This window comes from Triticum dicoccoides, chromosome 2B, assembly GCF_002162155.2.
Source record: "Triticum dicoccoides isolate Atlit2015 ecotype Zavitan chromosome 2B, WEW_v2.0, whole genome shotgun sequence".
NCBI classification, from domain to species: Eukaryota; Viridiplantae; Streptophyta; class Magnoliopsida; order Poales; family Poaceae; genus Triticum; species Triticum dicoccoides.
Window position 1 is genome coordinate 818,846,966 of NC_041383.1, and position 6,108 is coordinate 818,853,073.

Here is a 6,108-nt window from a genome sequence, read left to right on the forward strand (position 1 = left end):
CAGCTCCAGCGCCCGCTCCTGCGTCGGCACCTCCGGGAAGTTCATGTCCCTACGGGACGGCCGGAGGCGCCACGCCGCCGCGTCGTCCGCCTGGGCGACCTCATGGGGGGTGTCGAAGGTGCCGAGGCCGAGGCGCACATCGCCGGACCGAATGTCGGCGGAGAAGGTGCCAGAGGGGCGCGCGCGGACGCTGCGGTAGCCAGAAGCTCGCTGCGACGTGGTGGCGCTGTGGTGGCGCATCGGTGTTGAGGCGAGAAAGCAGCAGAGGAAGCGGGGAGAGAGCGGCCTAGGGCGCGTGGAGAGGTGGAGAGCGATGGGACTCAAACCTATGCATGGGTCTCCAACTCCAACACAGGGGATGAACTAGGGTTTGAGATGAGATGGTGATGATCCCCATGATCATTGAAGTGTTGGTGATGCTGAAGGCTTCAGTCTGCCCCTCCCATAGAGAATTTTCCAAAGCAGAATCGCTTCGTTGGAGGGAAAAAGTGCTCCGCCTAAGTTCCACCTCACAGATGGCGGCGGAAAGTCCCTACACTTTTTCCTATTTTTTCTAGGGTAAATGGGATTTTATGGCCAAACGATATCGGGAGGTGACCCACCAGGGGCTCATACGGGCAAGGGCATGGCGAGGAGCATAGGTTGCGCCACCGATTAGTGTCGCTACCTTGTGGTCCCCCTATGGTATTTCTTTGCTCCAATATTCCTCATATATTCCAAAATAATTCTGTAACAATTTATGCTTCATTTTGTGCTTTAGAGAATTGCTTTATCTTCTGTTGCTTTTTTGGGTCTAGAGTTCTAGCTGCCGCTAATCCCCCTCTCTTTGTATAACCTGCATTTTAAGAGAGAAAAGGCATTAGAATTACACCGCAATGTGAAATACATCATTGAATAAAGATCAATTAAAATAATACATAATGATGCAAAATGGACGTATCAGCTCTCTCAAGCTTAGACTTCGTTTGTCCCAGAAATGAATAATGAGCTCGGTAAACAATAGCGCTTGTGAGAGAAGCCCTCATGAAGCTTCACGCTCTATCTGAACCATTCAGTTTGCGTCAAGATTCACTGCTATCCTTATATAGGAATTTCTCTTTTTTATTTCTTCCACACAAGAGAGCATCTGACCTAGAAGCTTATTATGTCAAGTATACACAAGTGCCACTCTTTGTATAAATGTTTCCGAATTTTTATGACATAATTTCTATTCAATTTTCTAACGAGTTGTATCATTTTAAAAATTTCTATTGCACCAAAAAAACATTTCTGCACATGATAGTACCTGTGTGATGTTGTCTGCAAAGTATCAATTAAAATGCTCTTTTTTTGTGAGAAACAAAAAGGAGAAGTTTGGCCGCACAAACTTTGTTGCACAAATGGACGCTCAAGATTGAAGGTGTAGTGGTATGTTAGTACAATCACAACTTTCCTAATGACGAAAAACATTAAAAAAATTGTTGGACTGAAATCCAACCAGAATTCTAGGAAACTTCGCGTAAGTTTGATCCTTTATGCAGCTAAGTCATGTGGTAGAGAAATATTTTGACAAGAATTCAAATATTTTTCTATATTACTATCTTACTAAAAGGACTGGATTTTTTCAATGTAGTGGTGAAATTTCAACGAACGTATCCAAAAAGAGAGAAGTGCATAATTCAATCCCGTACTATTGCCCTAGTCTAATTTACGATCTGAACTCCAATACCTTCGAAATTACAACCCCCAACTCTCAGAACCGGTCATGATTCAACCCTTCTCTCCCATATTGACCGGTTTTGACCAATAAGGACAAGGAAATGACTCTCTTGCCTTATCATCCCATGTAAGTCATTCACGCATTGCCAATATAACACATACATCCTTCCGTATGGAGACTAATTTGAAGTGTACTTATTTTGCACAATGAGGGACGCGCTGTCCTCATCATTCTTTTCCCGCAAGTCTCACACGCCATATATTACGACATGTCCAAGAACATACAGAAGAAAGATTACACAGATATAAAGAGTGTTCAAGATAGTGCTATCCTGAGCTTTGGCTTGATGGGGGGCCACATTATTATACTCCATAAATTCGGTGGTTCATATCTTCTTTCATAATGGCTTCCACGAAACATCTTACAGATGGAGTATCAGAATTGCAGCACTTAAGTAGAACTTAAATGTCTACATAAATATAGTCCATAAATGTTTTGTTCATATCTTCATTTAGAATAGCTTTCATGCAGACATAGACATATCTTTCGGATATTATATCATACTAGCATCATGCATATATTTTTGATAGGATTACACTACCCTATCAATAACATTTTTAGATCTCATCTTTCCATGCTATATATTATGGTGTAGCCTATTTTGTTGTACCTCTATCTTCTTTTGCTAACTTGCCTTTGTGACTGTTTATTCTTGAAGACATGGGACGTGTCAAGATGCCAACTCTGATACTCCTTCTACTACACATTCCACTTCTTTTAGTTCCTGGTAAGCGTTTCCTCAAAAAATTATATGAAGAAAAAGGCACTTCCTTAATGCATTTTTTTATGTTTGAAAGAAATAAGTGAAATTCATACTCCATGCCCATATTTTTATGTTGTTTCTCGATAGAACTTCGTTGGATCTATTTTTTTAAATACCATATTTTTGTTGTTGTTTTGTAGGCTCACATACCAAGATATGCAGAGTATACAGCGTGAGCTATACCACCCCTTTATGCAAGCCACGTCAATGTGTTGAGGCATGCCACAAGGAGGGGTTTCCCCAAGGGTGGTGTTACATATTAGGTACTATGCACATTTATAATTTTGTGTGTGTGCGAAAAACAGTGCTGAAAAAAACATGACGCAACTCTCGCAGGATGTGTGATGTAATAAGTAATAAGGTTGTGCTGTATGATGAATTGACGTTGAGCACTAGCAGAAGTTGAGCCTCTTCCCTATATTCTTCACTTTTTTTTTCCAAAATTAGGTTGAAAGATGACAACTCACTACACATGAATATTTATCACATTTAGAAAAATACAAGGAAAAACATCACATTCTAGAAATGTGAGATATAACGACTGAGGCATCGGCGTGAGGCGAGCAGGAAACGGGCGGCGCGGAGGGCACTCTCATATGCTGATGCCCCAAGGAGGTGGGTTCTCCAGGATCCTTTATGTAAGTATTATTTGGTATTCTATCACTCCAGCCTCCTATCATTAATTTATCATTACATATTACTAAACCTCAAGTGGGAGCTAATGTACGTTTATAGTCATACTATCACAAGTCACACCACCATTACAAAACAATAAAAACAATCATATTTGGTCTCGAACTCCAAGCGGACAAAGAAATTACTACAGAATGGTGTAAAATAATGCAATGGATCATCGAGAAATAATTTGTTGCAACAAGCACCATGAAATGGTAGAGGATTATAGAGATTTAGGGAAAAACAAGGCACTATACGAAGGAAAAAAGATTGCGATGAAGGTTGCCTATGTCAAAGGCGTTTATGCTGGTTACCTTGTGATGTTTTGGAGCTACACCTAGCCACTCGACGAGGCATCACATCCTATTTTCCTCACCTTCTTTATTATTCAGATCCCGATCTGACATGTGTTAATTAGGCACACAGTTTTGGAAAAGCCTAGCAGTAGCGCTGGTTTTTGGCCTATCAGTAGCGCGGGTAAGCGCGCTACTGATACGGCGCTACGGCTAAAACTTAGCAGTAGCGCCTACTAGCACTCGCTACTGCTATATCTACTTAGTAGTGGCGCTTTCCAAAACAATCGCTACTGGTAATTACTAGTAGCGCTTTCCAAAACAACCGCTACTACTATTATTTCGTATTGTATTTTTTAAAATTTTAGATCGTATTCATACACCTTTATATAATTTTTCATACACTAGCAATTTAGAGATTGTTTTTACATTATAATGAGTTACTAAATCACTAGGTGAAAGAACCTTGGATTAGTTTCAAGTGCATGGATCCAAAGTAACCAATGGTCACTTTGGATCTATCCATTGAAACTAATCGGTGGTTCTTTCACCCAATGACATAATAACTTATCATCATCATCATCATCATCATCATCATCATCACCATCATCATCATCATCATCATCATAATATCATTAGCAACTTATCATCATAATATATCATTGTCATATAACTCCTCCTCATCATCATTTTGGTCCATGCTATCATCTAACAACTTGGTCACTAGTTATAATAACAACTCCTCATCATCATCATAGTACTCATAATCACTACACCTACTCAGCATCACCATCAAGTCTAAGACATTGTAGCACATGATAAAAGCTTCTCATCATCATCATAGACATATATAGTCAACACTAACTAATTGTTCTTAATACTTAGGACCTACTCCTCTCTCCTCTAAAATACCATAAAACAGATAAACCGGCCCTTCTCCATAATGGAGAATGGACATAAACCTATATCTAGCTTGTAGCTTGCGCACATTCATTTTGTCTCCAATTATTTGCGTGTGCGCATTCATCACTTTGCTCCATTCTTCGATTTTGAGCCTTCCATCATTTGAAGAAATCGACTATGCAGTATGGTAAGCCTTCGAAGGAGTTGGACGTAAGCTAACCATATGCATATCACCTTTGGTAAATAGCATGTCAGGCACAACCTGCTTCGGGAGCCTCTGTTCAATAACATAATAGTAACATATATAGTTAGCAATGTAGTTTACTAAAGAATAATGTATGCAATGAAGTTACCATCATTAACAAAATCTTACCAAGTTTTTGGCAATGAAGTTACGATCAAGCAATTTATGGATTAGTGGCACGTATCTAGTATAATTTGGGCTGATAGAGTGACTAGCTTTCGAGGCCTCAACATCTTCTATGGATGAGACAATATAACCTTTCTCCTCACAATTAAGCTTGGAGTCATAGCTGTAGTATGTGCTTTCTATTACCTCCCGAGTATTTCTTGAAGATAAGAAATAAGCTGACAATTATAAATAAATAAGTTTAGTACCGACGAACACCAAATATTTTTAAATTAACAACATAAATTACTGAACTTAACAAATTAGTTTGACAAACTCACATCTAGGGAAACTGGAGGCATATCCACATCCACCCAGATGTCGATATTATCATCATCATCATAATCTTTGGGACAAATATCAAATCTTATTCGCATTCCCTCCTCAAATCCATATGCCTTGCAGAGAGCTTCCCAATTAGAGCAACTGAAATGGGAGCGATCGACCGCATTGTACAGCTTAACCAAAAACTCATAACCATGTTTAGTTCTTAAGTGAGCCCTCCTTGTCTCCACATTCTCAAAGTCATCTAAACCAAAACCAAGCTTCTCCAATACATATGGTCTAGCATGGCACGGGATGTACTAATCAAATTTAAAAAATCCATAAATTACACGTTGAACAAAAGAAGCACAAGTGATGATATTAATTATGATGAAATGCTTGTCGTTGTGTATCGTACGAACATCAAAGGTCTCTTCCAGCTTCATGGTGAAAAACCTATCATTTTGCAGGTGATGAAACCTATTTCACAAACCCCGGTCATCGTAGCAGTACCCGCACTCCGGGATCCCATCGTCATCTGACATCTCCTGTGTTCAAAATTCAAAGATTATAACTCGACGGCAAAACCCAAAAAATCCGGCATGACCTTTGCTAACAAAGGACATATCGAGCGCCTGAAATTTTGCCTGAACAGAAATTAGTCAACACTCCGGCAAAACATAGGCCACTTATTGATGGTCATTGCATTTCAATGGTGTAAAATATGAACAAAACATTTCAAAATAACTACTTACTAAATAAACTAGTTTTATTAACTACTTACTAAATAAACTACTTCTATTAAGCACTTACTATAAATAAACTAGTTCTATTAAGCACTACTAAATAAACTAGTTCTATTAACCACTTAATATAAATAAACTTGTTATATTAATCACTTACTAAATAAACTATTTCTATTAAACACTTGCTAAAAATTCTACTACCCTAATTCTACCCTAAATTTTCTTACTTCTATTTTATTCAAAACACCTAAAATAGTCAAAAAACATTCTATTAAAAAAACCTACATTCTACAGTG